Here is a 24,475-nt window from a genome sequence, read left to right as displayed (position 1 = left end):
GGTAGTAATGCATTTCCCAAAAGGTATTTACACAAAGTGGTGTCCAATAACTAACTTCAGCCTTGCGGCAACAGCGCAGTCTTTTAATGGAGAAACAGGAAAAGAGAATCAACCTTTACTGCTCTTTGCATGCATCTTCCATTTGTTAGTTATATGGCAGGCCAGCGGGAGAAGGGCTCAGCAGTGATGCTTTGAATTATACCAGAGAAAATTAACACAAGAACCAAAGTGAGCAAAACAGTACTAAATAGTAGGCAAAGCCCCTGAGGCTGGGGAAAAGTATAGTTCAAGAGGTTGTTAAGGTTGGGGCAATAAAGTAGAAAATCTAGTCCTTTGTGGAATAGGCCTTTATCAGTAGATTATTAAATCGACAGGGAGTGTTTTGTGACGGTTTTGGATTCGGTTCCATTTAAGTCCCTCGCCTTTACCCCATATTCTTACCCATTCAGTGTTCACAGATGTGGACGGACTGGATAAGTGGAAGCAATATGGCAATGGCCATAATCTCACTAGATAGGCTATGCTTAATATGCACTACTGTTTTCACTGATCAAGTCATTTCAGATCTGTGAACAGCAGAGGTGGGGGCTAAGGGAAGGGTCTAGTGGCCAAAATGGAACAGGGCACTAGGTGTCCAGTACCAGGCCTCTCCAGCAGCTTCTTGGGTCGTGTTCATTAGGGCACAAAGTGGCGAAACATTTTGTAACAGAAAACAAAAACAAGCATTTTGTATCAGAGTTCAAGTCAAATCAAATTTCCCTCCCAGTTTCAGTCCCATTTCTTCAGATTGGTGTCTAATGAACATACACCAAGAACACTAGCCAGCTGACATCCCAGGATCCTTTGGAAAAGTACTGAGTCACATTGGTATAGTTGTGTGTGCAGTCTGAACACAGTTATTGATCAGGAAGCAAAGCCACTACAGAGCTAAAAGCTGAAGTGTTGTTGGCCTCACAAGGCCTGGAGCAAAACACTAGTGGATGATGAATGAATATGCAGACTATTGACTAAAGTTGTGCCAATTAAGAATTATGTTATCACTTCTTGCAAACTCTTCACTAAAAGACCATACTCATGAAATACATGCTAAAATACAGTAGATAACAAATTGAGCATCAATTTTTTTTAAAATAATTATTATTTGGCTGTCCCAAATGTTCACTCTCTGCTTGTTTGTCTAAGCCAGGGGTCAAACGCAAATCCTGGAAGGCTGAGTGTCTGCACGTTTTCGCTCACTCCCTTGCCATTGATTGATCATTTAAGGTATTTGAATAGTTAGGAATCCCACTCCTTGTTGTCTAGATCTTAACTGGACACAAATTGAAAGGAAATACCAAACACCAGCAGAAACACAGCACTCTGGGAAATGAGTTTTACACCCTTATGTAAGGATAAACATTGTAGGTTATTTATTTGTTCATTATCCAACAGGTTGTCAAAGTAGCCTTGTGGTTTGTGGTCCACAGACCTGAAACGAGAGTAGGTGTAAGCAATAGCCCCAACTAGTTTTTGCCATGTTGCTTTTACTCAGATGTGTGAAGGGGAGTGAACAAGGGAGGAATCTCCCCAAACAAAGATAGGATGTTAAGGCACGGGGGAGAGATATACTACTTCCTCAAAATGACTTTACCTACAAATCACCAGGATCAAGGGAGCACTGGTCATAATAACATGCCACTCACTGAAGCTCCCTGGGGTCTTGAAAACAACAGCAAGAGTCTGGTGAACAGTGCTGTGTGAGTGTTTATGTCAGACAGCAGAAGGACCACTTTCTGCACAGAGGGCAGTAAGGCTAACTCAGTCTATCCTGTTTGGGTCTGGTGCCACTGATGCCAACAAAGCCCTTCCTCTTAAATATCCTTCAATCTCCCTGTCTCTCACAGCACAGCCATTGGAACTGCAGCACCGCACAATGAAAGAATCGCTCATGTTGTCAACACACACAAACAAACATAAAATACATGTATGCAGACAGACATACAGACCGAGAAAAATACAGAGATCCCTAGCCCTATCTCCCCCCCGTTCAAAAAAAAAAACACCACACACACATACTCTCTAGCCAATATTTCCCTATGCCACAGACCTGCCCTTGGGGAATTTCCTCTCTCCCTCCTACTGTAATGATATTGGCAGAGCCTAATAATGCCTGCAGCAATCACCAAATGCATTTGTTTCCTCCCTAACCACTTCCACCCTCACTTAAAGGGATTAAGACCCTGAAGACCCTGTACATCGGGACAGAGTGTACTTGGTTGACTCAACAGAGGTTTGCGTACAGCCTAGCTGGCCTCTGTGTTAATAGATGGTAGAAGGGCTTGCTCTTATCCAGAAGCGACTTACAAATTGGTGCATACACCTTATGACAACCAGTGGAACAGCCACTTGCATCTAAATCTTGTTGGGGGAGAAGGGGGGTGAGAAGGATTACTTACCCTTACTTACCCTATCCTAGGTATTCCTTGAAGAGGTGGGGTTTCAGGTGTCTCCGGAAGGTGGTGATTGACTCCGCTGTCCTGGCGTCGTGAGGGAGTTTGTTCCACCATTGGGGGCCAGAGCAGCGAACAGTTTTGACTGGGCTGAGCGGGAACTGTACTTCCTCAGTGGTAGGGAGGCGAGCAGGCCAGAGGTGGATGAACGCAGTGCCCTTGTTTGGGTGTAGGGCCTGATCAGAGCCTGGAGGTACTGAGGTGCCGTTCCCCTCACAGCTCCGTGGCGAGCACCATGGTCTTGTAGCGGATGCGAGCTTCAACTGGAAGCCAGTGGAGAGAGCGGAGGAGCGGGGTGACGTGAGAGAACTTGGGAAGGTTGAACACCAGACGGGCTGCGGCGTTCTGGATGAGTTGTAGGGGTTTAATGGCACAGGCAGGGAGCCCAGCCAACAGCGAGTTGCAGTAATCAAGACGGGAGATGACAAGTGCCTGGATTAGGACCTGCGCCGCTTCCTGTGTGAGGCAGGGTCGTACTCTGCGGATGTTGTAGAGCATGAACCTACAGGAACGGGACACCGCCTTGATGTTAGTTGAGAACGTCAGGGTGTTGTCCAGGATCACGCCAAGGTTCTTAGCGCTCTGGGAGGAGGACACAATGGAGTTGTCACCGTGATGGCGAGATCATGGAACGGGCAGTCCTTCCCCGGAGGAAGAGGAGCTCCGTCTTGCTGAGGTTCAGCTTGAGGTGGTGATCCGTCATCCACACTGATATGTCTGCCAGACATGCAGAGATGCGATTCGCCACCTGGTCATCAGAAGGGGAAAGGAGAGATTAATTGTGTGTCGTCTGCATAGCAATGATAGGAGAGACCATGTGAGGTTATGACAGAGCCAAGTGACTTGGTGTATAGCGAGAATAAGAGAGGGCCTAGAACAGAGCCCTGGGGACACCAGTGGTGAGAGCGCGTGGTGAGGAGACAGATTCTCGCCACGCCACCTGGTAGGAGCGACCTGTCAGGTAGGACGCAATCAAGCGTGGGCCGCGCCGGAGATGCCCAACTCGGAGAGGGTGGAGAGGAGGATCTGATGGTTCACAGTATCGAAGGCAGCCGATAGGTCTAGAAGGATGAGAGCAGAGGAGAGAGAGTTAGCTTTAGCAGTGCGGAGCGCCTCCGTGATACAGAGAAGAGCAGTCTCAGTTGAATGACTAGTCTTGAAACCTGACTGATTTGGATCAAGAAGGTCATTCTGAGAGAGATAGCGGTAGAGCTGGCCAAGGACGGCACGCTCAAGAGTTTTGGAGAAAAAAGAAGGGATACTGGTCTGTAGTTGTTGACATCGGAGGGATCGAGTGTAGGTTTTTCAGAAGGGTGCAACTCTCGCTCTCTTGAAGACGGGAGGGGCGTAGCCAGCGGTCAGGGATGAGTTGATGAGCGAGGTGAGGTAAGGGAGAAGGTCTCCGGAAATGGTCTGGAGAAGAGGAGGGGATAGGGTCAAGCGGGCAGGTTGTTGGGCGGCCGGCCGTCACAAGACGCGAGATTTCATCTGGAGAGAGAGGGAGAAAGGTCAGAGCATAGGGTAGGGCAGTGTGAGCAGAACCAGCGGTGTCGTTTGACTTAGCAAACGAGGATCGGATGTCATCGACCTTCTTTTCAAAATGGTTGACGAAGTCATCTGCAGAGAGGGAGGAGGGAGGGGGGAGGATTCAGGAGGGAGGAGAAGGTGGCAAAGAGCTTCCTAGGGTTAGAGGCAGATGCTTGGAATTTAGAATGGTAGAAAGTGGCTTTAGCAGCAGAGACAGAGGAGGAAAATGTAGAGAGGAGGGAGTGAAAGGATGCCAGGTCCGCAGGGAGGCGAGTTTTCCTCCATTTCCGCTCGGCTGCCCGGAGCCCTGTTCTGTGAGCTCGCAATGAGTCGTCGAGCCACGGAGCGGGAGGGGAGGACCGAGCCGGCCTGGAGGATAGGGGACATAGGGAGTCAAAGGATGCAGTAAGGGAGGAGAGGAGGGTTGAGGAGGCAGAATCAGGAGATAGGTTGGAGAAAGTTTGAGCAGAGGAAGAGAAGATAGGATGGAAGAGGAGAGAGTAGCGGGGAGAGAGCGAAGGTTGGGACGGCGCGATACCATCCGAGTAGGGGCAGTGTGGGAAGTGTTGGATGAGAGCGAGAGGGAAAAGGATACAAGGTAGTGGTCGGAGACTTGGAGGGAGTTGCAATGAGGTTAGTGGAAGAACAGCATCTAGTAAAGATGAGGTCAAGCGTATTGCCTGCCTTGTGAGTAGGGGAAGGTGAGAGGGTGAGGTCAAAAGGGAGAGGAGTGGAAAGAAGGAGGCAGAGAGGAATGAGTCAAAGGTAGACGTGGGGAGGTTAAAGTCGCCCAGAACTGTGAGAGGTGAGCCGTCCTCAGGAAAGGAGCTTATCAAGGCATCAAGCTCATTGATGAACTCTCCGAGGAACCTGGAGGGCGATAAATGATAAGGATGTTAAGCTTGAAAGGGCTGGTAACTGTGACAGCATGGAATTCAAAGGAGGCAATAGACAGATGGGTAAGGGGAGAAAGAGAGAAAGACCACTTGGGAGAGATGAGGATCCCGGTGCCACCACCCCGCTGACCAGAAGCTCTCGGGGTGTGCGAGAACACGTGGGCGGACGAGGAGAGAGCAGTAGGAGTAGCAGTGTTATCTGTGGTGATCCATGTTCCGTCAGTGCCAAGAAGTCAAGGGACTGGAGGGAGGCATAGGCTGAGATGAACTCTGCCTTGTTGGCCGCAGATTGGCAGTTCCAGAGGCTACCAGAGACCTGGAACTCCACGTGGGTCGTACGCGCTGGGACCACCAGGTTAGGGTGGTCGCGGCCACGCGGTGTGGAGCGTTTGTATGGTCTGTGCAGAGAGGAGAGAACAGGGATAGACAGACACATAGTTGACAGGCTACAGAAAAGGCTACGCTAATGCAAGGAAATTGGAATGACAAGCGGACTACACGTCTCGAATGTTCAGAAAGTTAAGCTTACGTAGCAAGAATCTTATTGACTAAAATGATTAAAATGATACAGTACTGCTAAAGTAGGCTAGCTGGCAGTAGCTGCGTTGTTGACACTACACTAATCAAGTCGTTCCGTTGAGTGTAATAATTTCTACAGTGCTGCTATTCGGGGCTAGCTGGCTAGCTAGCAGTGTTGTTTACGTTACGTTGAGTTAAAAACGACAATAGCTGGCTAGCTAACCTAGGAAATCGGTCTAGACTACACAATTATCTTTGAAACAAAGACGGCTATGTAGCTAGCTATGTAGCTAGCTACGATCAAACAAATCAAACCGTTGTACTGTAATGAAATGAAAATGTGATACTACCTGTGAATGCGACCGGGTTGTTGAGTTCCATTCAGTAGACGTTGGCTAGCTGTTAGCTGTTAGCTGTTGGCTAGCTAGCAGAGTCTCCTACGTTAAGGACGACAAATAGCTGGCTAGCGAACCTCAGTGAATTAAGATAATCACTCCAAGGCTACACACACTAAACTACACAATTATCTTGGAAACAAAGACAGCTATGTAGCTAGCTAACACTGAACTAATCAAGTCGTACAGTTGAGTGAATAGCACTACAGTGATGCTAATCTGTGTGCGTTAGCTAGCGTTGCTAGCTCCTGGGCGAATAGCAGTGAAGTACTGCATGTTTTCTTTTCTGTCGTGCCGTGGCTGTGTCGGAATCGACTGTGAGTATAACTTATTAGTATGCCTTCCTATAAGGGAGTGCCCGGGGTTGGCTTGAGGTCGGCTCTGGCACAGCCATGGCACGATACAAGATGATAAGACTAATTTTTACTTGCAGTCATTAGCGGCCATTAGAATTTTTCTTCCTTTTTTTTGTCGGAATACAAATAGGATATAATGAGGAATGTCATGAGTCAGGGAGATGGTCTGATGGTCTTAGTGACAACAGACCTAGATATGGGGGGAGGTTTTAGTGGATGGAATATTAGGACAATTGGAGGTTTACAAAGTTGCTGCTACAGTATGCTTAACGGTGCAAATTATTATGGTACAACTATATGGACACTTAAATCATCATGGTGCTTTTTAATGGTAAGTACCGGGAGTACTGAAAAGTACTGGGAGGGAGAAATATATTTTTGTCATGGGCAAAGACACTCAAAAGGGGTGATGATACTAATTAAAATACATTTTGATCCGATTGTGCAAACAGATCCGCAAGGAATATGCCACACTTTTTCAAAAATATATATAATAATCTATTGAGCTCACAAGCAATGAAATAATCTATTATTATGGTGGAAGAACATAATACGGTTTTAAGTAACTCAATGGATCATAAAGGAAGTCATTCTACAAACCATTACCCTCATGCACTGAAGGAGATCACAAAGATCATGGATACATTAGAACTAGTGGATATATGGAGGGTGAAAAACCCTGAGATATACACAGAGGAGGCTTAATCAAGCTAGCCGTCTTCATTACTTCCTAGTCTCGTTCTTGCTGGCATCAAAAGTTTTAAAAAGTATTAATAGGAGACCGAATGCGATCAGACCACCATCTAAATTGGCCTCCAAAAACTCTTAGAGAATTTCCATGTGGGCGGGGATATTGGAAATGTAATCAAAGCCTATTGGATGACAATTTGTTCTTAGCTAAGACCAAAAAAATCATAATATATATATATTTTATATATTTTATATATCAAGTGTAATATATTACAAAAATGAGGTGAATTGGATGGAAAATTTCAACACAGAAATTCTACCAAAAATAATTTACAGAAACTCGTTACAAATTATGGAGTTATCCATGATTCACCAAATTATATTTTGAAAGAGGATGCAAAATATTTTAAGCATATGTTTCTTTTCAGTCTCCATTTTCACTGAATGATGTTAACTGCAAGGATTTATTTCTTAATAATAATAATACTAATAGTAATAATGTCAAATTAACACATTTACAGAACGACCAGTGTGAAGGCCAACTTACAGAAGAGGAACTTTGAGGCAATAAAATCTTTTCAGTCTGGAAAAACACCCGGGCTTGACGATATACCAGTAGAGGTATATCAGACCTTTTTTGATGTACTCAAATAACCATTATTAGCATGTTTTAATTACTGGTATACAAATGGTAGACTTTCAGGTACTCAACAAGGTGGTCTGATTGTCACGTTCTGCCCATAGTTCTGTTATTTTATCTTTGTTTTAGTATGGTCAGGGCGTGAGTTGGGTGGGCAGTCTGTTTGTTTTTCTAAGTTGGTTTTTGAGTTCGGCCTAGTATGGTTCTCAATCAGAGGCAGCTGTCAATTGTTGTCCCTGATTGAGAATCATACTTAGGTAGCCTGGGTTTCACTTTTGGTTTGTGGGTGTTTGTCTTCCGTGTTTGTGTTCGTACCATACGGGACTGTTTCGTTCATTTCACGTTTATTGTTTTGTATTTCGTAGTGTTCAGTTTATGTATTTTAATAAACATTATGGACACTTACCACGCTGCAAATTGGTCCTCCGATCCTTCTTGCTGCTCCTCCTCAGAAGAGGAGGACGAGGTTCGTTACACTGATTTCATTACTGCAAACATATAGAATAAAAAGGTTATATCAGATATTGTTCATCCTGATCAGACAGGTTTTTTACATGGACGATATACTGGAGATAATATACGACAATTACTTGAAACAATTGAACATTATGAAACATTGAAGAAAACATGTGCCTGGTCTTCATAGCAGATTTTGAAAAGGCATTTGAAATAGTACAATTTGAATGTATATATACAGTGGGGAGAACAAGTATTTGATACACTGACAATTTTGCAGGTGTTCCTACTTACAAAGCATGTAGAGGTCTGTATTTTTTAGCAATAGGTACACTTCAACTGTGAGAGACGGAATCTAAAACAAAAATCCAGAAAATCACATTGTATGTTTTTTAAGTAATTAATTAGCATTTTATTACATGACATAAGTATTTGATACATCAGAAAAGCAGAAATTAATATTTGGTACAGAAACCTTTGTTTGCAATTACAGAGATCATACGTTTAATGTAGTTCTTGACCAGGTTTGCACACACTACAGCAAGGATTTTGGCCCACTCCTCCATACAGACCATCACCAGATCCTTCAGGTTTCGGGGCTGTCGCTGGGCAATATGGACTGTCAGCTACCTCCAAAGATTTGCTATTGGGTTCAGGTTTGGAGACTGGCTTGGCCACTCCAGGACGCTGAGATGCTTCTTAGGGAGCCACTCCTTAGTTGCCCTGGCTGTGTGTTTCGGGTCGTTGTCATGCTGGAAGACCCAGCCACGACCCATCTTCAATGCTATATATATATATATATGCCATTTAGCAATGCTCTTACTGAGGGAAGGAGATTGTTGCCAAGATCTCACGATACATGGCCACATCCATCCTCCCCTCAATACGATGCAGTAGTCCTGTCCCCTTTGCAGAAAAGCATCCCCAAAGAATGATGTTTCCAACTATCATGCTTCACGGTTCCTCCAAACACGGCGAGTGGAGTTTAGACCAAAAAGCTCTATTTTTGTCTCATCAGACCACATGACCTTCTCCCATTCCTCCTCTGGATCATCCAGATGGTCATTGGCAAACTTCAGATGGGCCCGGATATGCGCTGGCTTTAGCAGGGGGACCTTGCGTGCGCTGGGGGACCTTGCGTGCGCTGAGATCTTGCATGGAGCCCCAGACCGAGGGCGATTGACTGTCATCTTGAACTTCTTCCATTTTCTAATAATTGCGCCAACAGTTGTTGCCTTCTCACCAAGCTGCTTGCCTATTGTCCTGTAGACCATCCCAGCCGTGTGCAAGTCTACAATTTTATCCCTGATGTCCTTACACAGCTCTCTGGTCTTGGCCATTGTGGAGCAGTTGAAGTTTGTTTGATTGAGTGTGTGGACAGGTGTATTTTATACAGGTAATGCATTTTCTTAAAGAAAAACTAACAGGTCTGTGAGAGTCGGAATTCTTACTGGTTGGTAGGTGACGAAATACTTATGTCATGCAATAAAATGCAAATGAATTACTTAAAAATCATACAATGTGATTTTCTGGACTTTTGTTTTAGATTCCGTCTCTCACAGTTGAAGTGTACCTATGATAAAAATTACACACCTCTACATACTTTGTAAGTAGGAAAACGTTCCAAATCCGCAGTGTATCAAATACTTGTTCTCCCCACTGTAAATGCCTGGAATACATTTTGGTGAAACTCTTATATACATCAACCCCAGATGTAAAATAGTAAACAATGGTTAACTTCTCAGGAAGTATTGAGCTATAAAGAGGAGTAAAACAAGGCACAAATATTAAGGAGGCAAGTGGAAAAGGGAGAAGGCAGGGAATTTGTTTTCCTAACAGATATTAAAGATACAAATTAGCTGAAAGGAAATGGCATAAATAGAAAAATATACCAGTGTCATCTGAGTACAAAAATGTTTACAGCTGCGCCATACAGGTTGCAAAATAAATGGGAGGAGATTTGACGTACCAATTCCATGGCACATGGTTTATGAACTGGTACAAAAAAAACAACACTTTAATCAACACTTAAGAGTTTTTCAATTTAAATGATTATATAAAATTCTTGCCACCAACAGAATGCAATATATATGGAGGGGCAACAAATCTCAGCTCTGTAGATTTGGTTGCTTAGAGACAGAATCAAAAGATCTTTTATTCTGATATTGCCCCAAGCTTTCTGGTCACAGGTTCAGGAATGTATAAAAAAAGAAAATCACAACATTCACTTAAAATTAAGCTTATAAATAGCAGTGTTGGGTGATCTGGAAAGCCATAGTCAGTCAATAAATAATATAATAATACTCGTAGGAAAGGCATTCATCTTTAGCTCACAATCTGTGGATAATATAAGATCAGAAAGATTTAAAAACGTTGTAAAACATCACAGCATAATTGAAAAGTACATGGCACATGGAAACCAAACAAGGGCGGTCTATTGGTGATAGGTGGGATTGGCTGAGAGTGGCTGAGGGGTGGTCTATTGGTGATAGGTGGGATGGGCTGAGAGTGGCTGAGGGTTGGTCTATGGTGATAGGTGGGATGGGCTGAGAGTGGCTGAGGGGTTGTCTATTGGTGATAGGTGGGATGGGCTGCGAGTGGCTGAGGGTTGGTCTATTGGTGATAGGTGGATGGGCTGAGAGTGGCTGAGGGTTGGTCTATTGGTGATAGGTGGGATGGGCTGAGAGTGGCTGAGGGTTGGTCTATTGGTGATAGGTGGATGGGCTGAGAGTGGCTGAGGGTTGGGATTAAAGAGTCTGTTTGTTTTTTTAATTTTGTATTATTTCACCTTTATTTAACCAGGTAGGCTAGTTGAGAACAAGTTCTCATTTACAACTGCGACCTGGCCAAGATAAAGCGTAGCAATTCGACACATACAACACAGAGTTACACATGGAATAAACAAAACATACAGTCAATAATACAGTAGGACAAAAGAAAACAAAAAGTCTATATACAGTGAGTGCAAATGAGGTAAGTTAAGGAAATAAATAGGCCATGGTGGCGAAGTAATTACAATATAGCAATTAAACACTGGAATGCTAGATCGACAGAAGATGAATGTGCAGGTAGAGATACTGGGGTGCAAAGGTGCTAAATAAATAAATAACAGTATGGTGATGAGGTAGGTAGATTGATGGGCTGTTTACAGATGGGCTATGTACAGGTGCAGTGATCTGTAAGCTGCTCTGACAGCTGGTGCTTAAAGCTAGTGAGGGAGATGTGAGTCTCCAGCTTCAGAGATTTTTGCAATTCCTTCCAGTCATGGGTAGCAGAGAACTGGAAGGAAAGACGACCAAAGGAGGAATTGGCTTTGGGGATGACCAGTGAGATATATCTGCTGGAGTGCGTGCTACGAGGGTGCTGCTATGGTGACCAGTGAGCTGAGATTTAGGTGGGGCTTTACCTAGCAGAGACTTGGAGATAACCTGAAGCCAGTGGATTTGGCGACGAGTATGAAGCGAGGGCCAACCAACGAGAGCGTACAGGTCGCAATGGTGGGTAGTATATGGGGCTTTGGTGACAACCGGATGGCACTGTGATAGACTGCATCCAGTTTGTTGAGTAGAGTGTTGGAGGCTATTTTATAGATGACATAACCGAAGTCGAGGATTGGTAAGATGGTCAGTTTTACAAGGTATGTTTTACAAGTATGTTTGTCCAGATTGTCTAGCTCGGCTGATTTGTAGGGGTCCAGATTTTGCAGCTCTTTCAGAACATCAGCTATCTGGATTTGGGTAAAGGAGAAATGGTGGGGGCTTTGGCGGGTTGCTGTGGAGGGTGCCGGCAGTTGACTGGGGTATGGGGTAGCCAAGTGGAAAGCATGGCCAGCTGTAGAGAAATGCTTATTGAAATTCTCAATTATAGTGGATCTATCGGTGGTGACAGTGTTTCCTAGCCTCAGAGCAGGGGGCAGCTGGAATGAGGTGCTCTTATTCTCCATGGACTTTACAGTGTCCCAGAACTTTTTTGAGTTAGTACTACAGGTTGCAAATTTCTGTTTGAATAAGCTTGCCTTAGAAAAGCTAACTGCCTGTGTATATTTGTTCCTACCTTCCCTGAAAAGTTGCATATCACGGGGGCTATTCGATGCTAATGGGGGATATTCGATGCTAATGCAGAACGCCACAGGATGTTTTGTGCTGGTCAAGGGCAGACAGGTCTGGAGTGAACCAAGGACTATATCTATTCCTAGTTCTACATTTTTGGACAGGAGCATGCTTATTTAAGATGGTGGGGAAGGCACTTTTAAAGAATAGCCAGGCATCATCTACTGACGGGATGAGGTCAATGTCATTCCAGGATACCCCGGCCAGGTCGATTAGAAAGGCCTGCTCGCAGAAATGTTTCAGGGAGCGTTTGACAGTGATGAGGGGTGGTCGTTTGGTTGCAGACCCATTACAGATGCTGGCAATGAGGCATTGATCGCTGAGATCTTGAGTGAAAATAGCAGAGGTTATATTTTAGAGGGCGAGTTAGTTAGGATGACATCTATGCGGGTGCCCCTGTTTACTATGAGGGTGCCCTGGTAGGTTCATTGATAATTTGTGTAAGATTGAGGGCATCAAGCTTAGATTGTAGGATGGCCGGGGTGTTAAGCATGTCCCAGTTTAGGTCACCGAGTAGCACGAGCTCAGAAGATAGATGGGGGGCAATCAATTCACATATGGTATCGAGGGCACAGCTGGGGGCAGAGGGAGGTCTATAGCAAGCGGAAAAAGTGAGAGGCTTGTTTCTGGAAAGGTGAATTTTTAGAAGTAGAGGCTCAAATTGTTTGGGTACAGACTTAGATAGTAATACAGAACTCTGCAGGCTCTCTCTGCAGTAGATTGCAACACCGCCCCCTTTGTCAGTTCTATCTTGGCGGAAAACGTTATCGTAAGGAATGGAAATTTCAAGGTTTTTGGTGGTTTTCCTAAGCCAGGATTCAGACACGGCTAAGACATCTGGGTTGGCAGAGTGTGCTAAAGCAGTGAGTAAAACAAACTTAGGGAGTAGGCTTCTAATGTTAACATGCATGAAACCAAGGCTTTTACGTTTACAGAAGTCAACAAATGAGAGCACCTGGGGGGTGGGAGTGGAGCTCGGCACTGCAGGACCTGGATTAACCTCCACATCACCAGAGGAACAGAGGAGAAGTAGGATAAGGGTACGGCTAAAGACTATACGAACTGGCCGTCTAGCACGTTCAGAACAGAGAGTAAAAGGAGCAGGTTTCTGGGCACGATAGCATAGATTCAAGGCATAGTGTACAGACAAAGGTAAGGTAGGATGTGAGTACATTGGAGGTAAACCTAGGCATTGAGTAATGAAGAGAGAGATATAGTCTCTAGAGATGTTTAAACCAGGTGATGTCATCGCATATGTAGAAGGTGGAACAACATGATTGGTTAAGACATATTCAGCAGGCCTAGAGACTCTACAGTGAAATAAGACAGTAATCACTAACCAGGACAGTAATGGACAAGGCATATTGATATTAGAGAGAGGCATGCGTATAGAGTATACTTCGGTGGTAGCACAGGAGCCCTGGCCGGGCTAGCTTCAAGCTAATTTGTGCTTGCTCTGGGATGGAAACGCTAGCCAGGAGTAGTCATCTGGGATTGCGGTTAGCTAGTTGTGAAGATCCAGAAGAAAATGTTCCGTTTGCGGTAGGAATCCGGGGATAAAAATAACAGGTCCGTTGTGCTCTGGTTAGAGCCATGCTGTTCGAACTGACGAGAGCTTTCAGAGCTGAGGGTTAGCTGATGACCGCTGGCAATGGTTTTCTGAATGATAGCCGGTAGTTAGCTGGCTAGCTTCAGTTGAGGGATTCCAGATCCGAAGTAAAAATAAATACTTTAGGAGGAAAAAAAGCAGATCCACGCCACATTGGGTGAGGCGGGTTGCAGGACAGTATTTAGAAAAATATGTATAACGATATATACAAGGGACACGACAAAGACTTCTGACTGCTACGCCATCTTGGATTGCAATGTATGTATTGTTGTTGTATATAAAAGCACCATGTATGTAAAATGTATATGTAAAATGTATGTATATGTAGCAAAGAAGCTGTAAAAAAAAAACTAAGATATTTGTCCTCCGAAGAGGGATAGGGATAATATACACTGCTCAAAAAAATAAAGGGAACACTAAAATAACACATCCTAGATCTGAATGAATGAAATATTCTTATTAAATACTTTTTTCTTTACATAGTTGAATGTGCTGACAACAAAATCACACAAAAATTATCAATGGAAATCAGATTTATCAACCCCTGGAGGTCTGGATTTGGAGTCACACTCAAAATTAAATTGGATAACCACACTACAGGCTGATCCAACTTTGATTTAATGTCCTTAAAACAAGTCAAAATGAGGCTCAGTAGTGTGTGTTGCCTCCACGTGCCTGTATGACCTCCCTACAATGCCTGGGCATGCTCCTGATGAGGTGGCGGATGGTCTCCTGAGGGATCTCCTCCCAGACCTGGACTAAAGCATCCGCCAACTCCTGGACAGTCTGTGGTGCAACGTGGCGTTGGTGGATGGAGCGAGACATGATGTCCCAGATGTGCTCAATTGGATTCAGGTCTGGGAAACGGGCGGGCCAGTCCATAGCATCAATGCCTTCCTCTTGCAGGAACTGCTGACACACTCCAGCCACATGAGGTCTAGCATTGCATTAGGAGGAACCCAGGGCCAACCGCACCAGCATATGGTCTCACAAGGGGTCTGAGGATCTCATCTCGGTACCTAATGGCAGTCAGGCTACCTCTGGCGAGCACATGGAGGGCTGTGCGGCCCCCTAAAGAAATGCCACCCCACACCATGACTGACCCACCACCAAACCGGTCATGCTGGAGGATGTTGCAGGCAGCAGAACGTTCTCCACGGCGTCTCCAGAATGTCACATGTCACATGTGCTCAATGTGAACCTGCTTTCATCTGTGAAGAGCACAGTGCTCCAGTGACGAATTTGCCAATCTTGATGTTCTCTGGCAAATGTCAAACGTCCTGCAGGGTGTTGGGCTGTAAGCACTACCCCCACCTGTGGACGTCAGGCCCTCATACCACCCTCATGGAGTCTGTTTCTGACCGTTTGAGCAGACACATGCACATTTGTGGCCTGCTGGAGGTCATTTTGCAGGGCTCTGGCAGTGCTCCTCCTGCTCCTCCTTGCACAAAGGCAGGGGTAGCGGTCCTGCTGCTGGTTTGTTGCCCTCCTACGGCCTCCTCCACGTCTCCTGATGTACTGGCCTGTCTACTGGTAGCGCCTCCATGCTCTGGACACTACGCTGACATACACAGCAAACCTTCTTGCCACAGCTCGCATTGATGTGCCATCCTGGATGAGCTGCACTACCTGAGCCACTTGTGTGGGTTGTAGACTGCGTGTCATGCTACCACAGAAGTGTGATTGACTTGGAGTTACATCGTGTTGTTTAAGTGTTCCCTTTATTTTTTTGAGCAGTGTATATATATATATATTTTTTTTTAAATAAAAACATTATACGTTCACCACAGTCAGTGGAGATTAGAACAAAATAGGGAGAGGAACCAACGAGAGGAATCCACATTAGACTATAGAGACAAACTCCTAGAATCACCTTTTCACGTACAAAATAATAATCCCCATAATGTGGATGGAACCATATCTGATCAGGATTCAATGGTTAGGAGCAACTTCAATGAATGAAAGTTCACGTATGTTGGACTCAGGGGAAGATGAGATAAGAGAAGGGAGTTGGTATAAATCTGCTTGGAGAGAGAAACAGAGTCTGCGTCCCAAATTTAGAATGCAGACAGAGAGCTGTAAGCAGACTGTGTTAGCATTGAACCCGGAGAGGATGAGATGAGTGGGCAGAGAGCTTACATGCTATTTCATGCTTGGATTGGTTGCAAGATGAGAGCCCTGGAACTACAGTATGCACACACAGACCTAGACATGTACAGACAGACAGACAGAAAAACACACACACAGACACACACTATTATCCTAGATACAGCATTGAGGTCAGGCAAAGCTCATCCATTTACACAACTATCTTCTTCGCTAAGACAACTCATCAGTTCAGTCACTTGTCCTAAATCTACTCTATTGCTTCTCTGACTGTAAACAATTACGAGCCACCTTTTCAGGGTACATTGACCCATTTTACCAGCCACCACATCACACCAATAAATGATGGGTGCCATGGAAACAAGCTATTGTGTTTGTGTGTGTGTGCGTGCACGCTTACATACACTAAGTTGACTGTGTCTTTAAACAGCTTGGAAAATTCTAGAAAATGATGTCATGGCTTTAGAAGCTTCTGATAGGCTAATTGACATCATTTGAGTCAATTGGAGTTGTACCTGTGGATGTATTTCAAAGCCTACCTTCAAACTCAGTGCCTCTTTGCTTGACATCATGGGGAAATCAAAAGAAATCAGCCAAGACCTCAGAACAACAATTGTAGACCTCCACAAGTCTGGTTCTTCCTTGGGAGCAATTTCCAAACGCAGGAAGATACAACATTCATCTGTACAAACAATAGTACGCAAGTATAAACACCATGGGACCAAGCAGCCGTCATACCACTTAGGAAGGAGACGCGTTCTGTCTCCTAGAGATGATACTTTGGTGCGAAAAGTTCAAATCAATCCCAGAACAACAGCAAATGACCTTGTGAAGATGCTGGAGGAAACGGGTACAAAAGTATCTATATCCACAGTAAAAACGAGTCCTACATCGACATAACCTGAAAAGCTCCTCAGCAAGGAAGAAGCTACTGCTCCAAAACCGCCATGAAAAAGACAGAGTACGGTTTGCAACTGCACACGTGGACAAAGATCGTACTTTTTGGAGAAATGTCCTCTGGTCTGATGAAAAAAAAATCTAACTGTTTGACCATAATGACCATCGTTATGTTTGGAGGAAAAACGGCTTGGAAGCCAAGGAACACCATCCCAACCGTAAAGTACAGGGGTCGCAACATCATGTTGTGGGGGTGCTTTGCTGCAGGAGGGCCTTGTGCACTTCACAAAATAGATGGCATCATGAGGGTGGAAAATTATGTGGATATATTTAAGCAACATCTCAAGACATCAGTCAGGAAATTAAAGCTTGGTCGCAAAAGGGTCTTCCAAATGGACAATGACCCCAAGCATACTTCCAAAGTTGTGGCAAAACGGCTTAAGGACAACAAAGTCAAGCTATTGGAGTGGCCATCACAAAGCCCTGGCCTCAATCCCATAGAAAATGTGTGGTCAGAACTGAAAAAGCATGTGCAGGCAAGGATGCCTCGAAACCTGACTCAGTTACACCAGCTCTGTCAGGAGGAATGGCCCAAAATTCACCCAACTTATTGTGGTAAGCTTGTGGAAGGCAACCCAAAACGTTTGACCCAAGTTAAACAATTTAAAGGCAATGCTACCAAATAGTAATTGAGTATATGCAAACTGCTAACCCACTGGGAATGTGATGAAATAAATAAAAGCTGAAATAAATCATTCTCTCTACTATTATTCTGACATTTCACATTCTTAAAATAAAGTGGTGATCCTAACTGACCTAAGACAGGGAATTTTTACGAGGATTAAAAGTCAGGAATTGTGATAAACTGAGTTTAAATGTATTTGGCTGAGGTTTATGTAAACTTCCGACTTCAACTGTATGTATGTTTTTTTAATTTACCTTTATTTAACCAGGTAGGCCAGTTGAGAACAAGTTCTCATTTACAACTGCGACCTGGTCAAGATAAAGCAAAGCAGTGCGACAAAAAACAACAACACAGAGTTACATGGAATAAACAAAAGTACAGTCAATAATACAATAGAAAAATATATATCCAGTGTGTGCAAATAGAGTAAGGAGGTAAGGCACTAAAAGGCCATAGTAGCAAAGTAATTACAATTTAGAAAATTAACACTTGAGTGATAGATGTGAAAAATTATGATGTGCAAGTAGTAATACTGGGGTGCAAAAGAGCAAAAAAGTAAATAAAAACAATATGGGGATGAGGTAGGTAGTTGGATGGGCTATTTACAGATGGGCTGTGTAGAGCTGCAGCGATCGGTGAGCTGCTCAGATAGCCGATGCTTAAAGTTAGTGAGGGAGATATGTCTCCAACTTTAGCGATTTTTGCAAATTGTTCTAGTCATTGGCAGCAGAGAACTGGAAGGAAAGGCGGCCAAACGAGGTGTTGGCTTTGGGGATGACCTGTGAGAAATACCTGCTGGAGCGCAGTGTTGTTAGGGTGACCAGTGAGCTCAGATAAGGCGGGGCTTTACCTAGCAAAGTCTTATAGATGACCTGGAGCCAGTGGGTCTGGCGACGAATATGTAGCGAGGGCCAGCCAACGAGAGCATATATGGGGCTTTGGTGACAAAACGGGTGGCACTGTGATAGACTGCATCCAGTTTTCTAAGTAGAGTGTTGGAGGCTATTTTGTAAATGACATCGCCGAAGTCAAGGATCGGTAGGATAGTCTGTATGCATGTAATACAGTACAGAGGGTAGTAGGCCACCCGTGAATGATATGCTGCTACGTCTCCAGCACCACAATATCAAAATGTACTTTAACCTCTCCAATGTGTGTGTGTCACTCATAATAAACAGCATCACAAACAGCAAGAGAACACTCCAGTGTTACACCTCCAGCATCCCCATCATACTCTGGGGTGAAGTTTCACCTAGCTACAGTAAAGATCTAGGATCAGCTTCCCCACCCCCAATCCTTACATTAACCATTACTGTGGGAAATGCAAAACTGACCCTAGATAACCATCTAATTTGTTGTTGTGAAGGTGTGTGTGGGAGACTTTCGGTACAATGGTGTATTTCATGCATTGACTCATGAGCTCATGCTCTTTTTGTGAGCCATTGACATCTCCTACTGGTATGACTGGGAAATACACTTGTTGTGAGTGGGTATTTGCGTGTGTGGGTGTGTTGCAACCAATTACCTCCATTTAGTCACCCTGCACATTGACAACCACCAGCCAGAACCAGCCTGGCTTCCAGCAGCAACCATTGCCATCGACCCACATCCTCACACGGGTCACCAAATGTCAAAGGACACCAGTGTTGTGAGCCTTTTGGGCCAACAGGCTGTGTCCAAACTGGATAAATCAATAAGTGGTCAACTGTCCAGTAGCCTAGCCACTACAAACAATCGATACGGCCATGATTGGGAGGCAAGGCTATATTGCCACACTGAAGCATGGTTTGAGCAACATGCAGTGTTTTCCATACATGCATTAGAGAGATTAACCTAGACACTAAGTCTTATTGGTGTCTCCTTTAAGATCTAATGAGTGAATAATGTCAATAAACAATATGTCAGAAACTCCATTTAACTGACCAGAAGTCTATGCAGCACTATTGCAACATTCTTATACCCATCCGATCCTTAAAATCTACAAGGGCCCGTATAAAGGAGTGAACTGCATAGTGACGGGTACCATCCTCCTTCCTAAATATATGTAGCAGTGTTTCTCAATACATTCTTGGAGGGAACCGTCAGGTTGCAAAAGTTTTTTTTCGTAGCCCAGTACTATCTCACTTCACATCTGATTCAACTCATCAACTAATCACCAAACTCTTGATGAAGCTAATCAGGTGTGTTAATACTAGGAAATAACAAAAACCTGCACCCCCTGGGTATTACCAACCCTAATCCTAACCTTGTGTTAAATGTTAAACTGACCCAAGATCCATGTCGAGGGGCAACTTCTCCCTACTCCTGAAATGAGAAACACTGCATATACAATCCCCCAAAATACAATATATGTAGGCCATGAGAAGAGCAAAACAATCCCTCAGGTCCAGCTCTGGGGCTGCACTGCACTGGTGCAGGGAACCCGCATCCTGCCAACATACTGCAGCACCCGTCCCACGCTACTTCCTGTTTCTGAAAAATAGTTACTGCATTCATGAGCCAGTGATGTGACAAGGAAGACTTTGCCAGTGTGGTGGGCAGCCATCCAAGAAAAGAGATTGGGAGGAGAGGGGAGTGAGAAACAGTGAGAAAGAGAGAGAGCGAGAGAGAGAGAGAGAGAGAGCACGAGAGAGACGATACCCGCTAATTGTTAGAATCCAGAAAAGAGACATTAAATTCTACAACCAGCTGAAAGGAAGCGATTCTCAAACCTTCCATAACAAAGCCCTCACCTACAGAGAGATGGACCTAGAGAAAAGTCCCCTCAGCAAACTGGTCCTGGGGCTCTGTTCACAAACAAACAGACCCCACAGAGCCACAGGACAGCAACAGAATTCAACCCAGCCAAATCATGAGAAAACCCTAAGATAATTACTTGACACATTGGAAAGAACTAACCAAATAACAAAGCAAACATGAATGCTATTTGGCCCTAAACAGTACACAGTGGCAGAATACCTGACTACTGTGACTGACCCAAAATGAAGGAAAGTTTTGACTATGTACAGACTCAGTGAGCATAGCTTTGCTATTGAGAGAAGCCGCCGTAGGCAGACCTGGCTCTCGAGCGAAGACAGGCTATGTGCCCACTGCCCACAAGATGCGGTGGAAACTGAGCTGCACTTCCTAACCTCCTGCCAAATGTGTGACCATATTAGAGAGACATATTTCCCTCAGATTAAACAGAACTACAAAGAATTTGAAAACAAATCTAACTTTGATAAACTCCCATATCTACAGTATTAGGTGAAATACCACAGTGTGCCATCACAGCAGTAATATTTATGACCTGTTGCCACAAGAAAATGGCAACCAGTGGAGCACAAACGCCATTGTAAATACAACCTATATTTATCCGTCTATTTATTTTCCCTTTCGTACTTCAACTATTTCCACATTGTTACAACACTGTACAAAGCAAATAATATAACATTTGAAATGTCTATTCTTTTGAAACGTAATGTTTACTGTTCATTTCAGACGGTTTATTTCACTTTAGTTTGTTATCTATTCCACTTGCTTTGGCAATGTGAACGTGTTTCCCATGCCAATAAAGCCCTTTTGAATTGAGAGAGAGGCAGAGAAAGAGAGATGAAGAGAGAGAGAGAGAGAGAGAGAGAGAGAGAGAGAGATGAAAAGAGAACGAGAGAGAGAGAGTTTATGTAACAAGACTTCACTGACACAATCTCCTTAGAGGAACTGGGGTCTGAGGAAAACGAATGTAAATTGAATGAAGCCGTGTGAAGCCGTGACTGAAGCAATGTGGTTAATTCATGTGAAGTCCACTGGAGCATACCAAACTACTGTGTGAATGGAAGAATGCCTGGATTTCTCACAAACTTCATGAATGAGTCTAAATGAAAGAGAACAACAAATGAGATAGTAGTACATGCAACCATAGACATCACATCTTATCCGGCAACCTACAATGACAGTAGTGAAATAAGTGAGCAGACGCAATCACATATTGTGACCATTGCAAGTAAAAAATGATGCAACAAAAACAAGGAGGACAAAAAACTAATAACCTAAAATGCTAACATAGCATCAACAGTTTTAACCCAGCGCAGGCCAACATACTCTAGTCCTGCCCTGGACCGATCAAGTGTTGATTTATGGTCAGTTTAGCCTTTTAGATCACCATGAATAACATTACATGGACAGAGGGGACCTGATCCTAGGTCAGCACTCCTACTCCGAGACCCTTGATACATATGGCCTCAGGAGCATTTCATCCATGCATCCCTCACCTATAATTCCATGTTACCCAATCAGACAGATGATGGCCCTTCAAAACCCTCCAATGACAAAATCACCCCTGACAAGGCTAAATGACACCCTACTGTTAAGGTCAGGATACAGCAGGTCATGACAACTGTTCGCAGGCCAGTTTATACTCAGAAGAAAATAGAGGCTCCAGAGGTTACTCCTGATCACTGTTCTGGGATCAGCTTATACCTGGATCCTAAACTTTACCATTATAATAAAGCTGAACTTGGATCAGTGCATGGAGGTTGTGTCTGTCTGTATAAGGAAGATAGGGCTATCTCCTGTAAATGGTAGTTAGCAGCATCACTGACGAGGCATGAGTCTGCATACAGGAGCCAAGCAAGACTAGGCAATTCAGCTCTTCTCCATTATCTTATGTCAATGCATACTCTACCGTAGGTACAGTACAGTATATTAAGAAAAGAAAGGCTCACACACCCTGGGGGAAAAAGTGAAATGCAAGGATTCGCTTTGATCTAAGTCATGTACTTATGAATTGAGAAGGCATACTTCCAGAACAAAAACAATGGTCATGAAATAACAAGATACCCAGTAGGCTACAGAAAGATATCTGTTATCTTCATGTCAACACTACAGCAAGCAGACCAAGCACTCAATTCAAAACGAATGATTTATTTAGATTGTTCAAGGAACCCAGGGGGGGAAAAGGACAAGGACCAAGCCATTCAAGGGGTGAAGTAGTGTGAATAACATTGACCTTGCAAACATATGACAACAATGCATGAGAATAGTCTACAACAAGTCAAACCATACAAATATATTGAATCAAACAAGACTGCATATGACACGCATTGCTTTCTTGCGCTGATAAAGCAAGTGGTGAGAGTAGCCGAAACAATGAAACAACTTTCAACGTTGAAATAGGCTACTGAAACAATCTTCGAAAAATAATGCTTGTGTCCCATGAATGTGCTCTAGACTACATCGCTTGATAAAACTAATTGCAATAATTTACAATGACGCAACAAACAACGAACACATTGACCAGATATCGGAGTATCCCTCCAAGAATAAACTGAAAAATACTCACGTTTTGTTAGAGAATGTATGTATTGTCGGTCAGTATCCCCAGGGCAATATTTAGGAGAGAGGAGCAAAAACTGTGCGCCCCCTGCCTTCTCTGTCAATTTCAGGAGAAATGAAGCAGTGGGTTGGTTCTATGCTGCAGGTTTAAAGGCATATCTGATCTGCCAAAAAAGCGAGGCAAGGAGGCAATCCCAGCGGAATACACACATGCATCAACCCAATCCGCTTTAAAACGCCATCAATATTACATTCACTGGATATGCGAAGCAGATGTACAAAAATAAACTATATTTCATACATTATTCAAGTGCATGCTGCTTTTGTGATTTTGTGTGTGTGACAGGGTAGATAATTGACAGTTTTATATCTATTTTATTACAGTCTATGCATTAACATACAAATATTTAGATGATACATATTACATATTATACATAGATTTTTTTATTTTTTTATTATAATGTTGTAATTGCTCCTTTCCACAGTAATTATTTCACAAACTCAAGAATGTTTGCAAACTCTGCCTCTAAAATCACAATCTTTTGACACTTTTCTGCAACTGTGAAAAGTTTTGTTCCCTTCAATGTCCAACTTCAAACCTATTATTATCATGTCCAACCTGAAACATACAGTAACTCTTTCTCTCATTTCTATTCTGAGTGCTGGGGAATACCGTGCGCGCTCAATTCGCAGCGTGGCCTTGGTTACTAAGGGGATCACTCTGCAGCCCCTCCCTCCCAGGAGGGAGGCTGTTGCTATGACAACCGGCATTATGCAGCAGTCCATGAAAGCCCCTTTCAGATATTTAAAAAAGAAAAGAAAAGAAGGAAGAATTTATTTTAATTCCTGTTTGATTACAGAATTCCTTGATAGTTTGATAGTGACAGAAAGAGAAGAAGCAAGCTGGCTCAGAGTAGGGTGTGTCTGTGAAGGGGTAGGCCTGTCTCCTCTACCTACCCCTATGCAGAACTGTTTATAACTTTACAATGTATTGTGCACTGTGCTGGGAGAATACTAAAGTAATAAGCATGTGGTGCACAGAACACACTGGTGCGTATAAGCAGGACACTGCGCCCAAGTCAGACTGTTCTCTCTGCTACCACATGGCAAGCAGTACTGATGCACCCAGTCAGGACCCTGAACAGCTTCTACCCTAAGCCATAAGACTGCTAAATAGTTAGTTAAATAGTTAACCAACCCAGACCCTTTCTGCACTAACTCGTTTGACTCATCAAAGTATTTAGACCCCTTCCCTTTATCCAAATTTTTTTTTACGTTACAGCCTTATTCTTAAATGGACTAAATGTATTTTCTCCTCATCACTCTACACACAATACCCCATAATGACAAAGTAAAAATAGTTTTTTTTATTTTTATGTTTGAAATATCTTATTACATAAGTATTCAGACCCTTTGCTATGAGACTAGAAATTGAGCTCAGGTGCATCATGCTTCCATTGATCATCCTTGAGATGTTTCTACGACTTGATTGGAGTCCACCTGTGGTAAATCAATTGATTGGACATGATTTGGAAATACACACCTGTCTACATGAGGTCCCACAGTTGACAGTGCATGTCAGAGCAAAAACCAAGCCATGAGGTCGAAGGAATTGTCTATAGAGCTCCGAGACAGGATTGTGTCGGGGCACAGATCTGGGGAAGGGTACCAAAACATTTCTCCACTGGAAGAAGTTTGGAACACCCAAGACTCTGCGTAGAGCTGGCCGCCCGGCCAAACTGAGCAATCGGGGGAGAAGGGCCTTGGTCAGGGAGGTGACCAAGAACC

At 43.8% G+C, this 24,475-nt stretch overlaps 1 protein-coding gene across 2 annotated transcripts in view; it reads right to left on the bottom strand.

The window, feature by feature from the left end:
- The window catches only part of trim2a (tripartite motif containing 2a), an 80,585-nt gene extending 57,748 nt beyond the window's left edge, over positions 1-22,837 (bottom strand). Inside the window, exons 1-2 of one of the 2 annotated variants that reach the window (XM_052464392.1) lie at positions 22,695-22,837; positions 7,919-8,000 (exon numbers count right to left, since the gene is read on the bottom strand). The gene's annotated coding sequence lies outside the window, so the exon portion shown is untranslated. The remainder of the gene's footprint in view (positions 1-7,918; positions 8,001-22,694) is intronic. The other variant, XM_052464394.1, reaches the window with a different exon arrangement.
- Positions 22,838-24,475: the final 1,638 nt, after the last annotated feature.

Source organism: Oncorhynchus keta, chromosome 16 (assembly GCF_023373465.1).
Source record: "Oncorhynchus keta strain PuntledgeMale-10-30-2019 chromosome 16, Oket_V2, whole genome shotgun sequence".
Classification (NCBI taxonomy): domain Eukaryota; kingdom Metazoa; phylum Chordata; class Actinopteri; order Salmoniformes; family Salmonidae; genus Oncorhynchus; species Oncorhynchus keta.
This window is presented reverse-complemented; position numbering and strand designations above follow the sequence as displayed.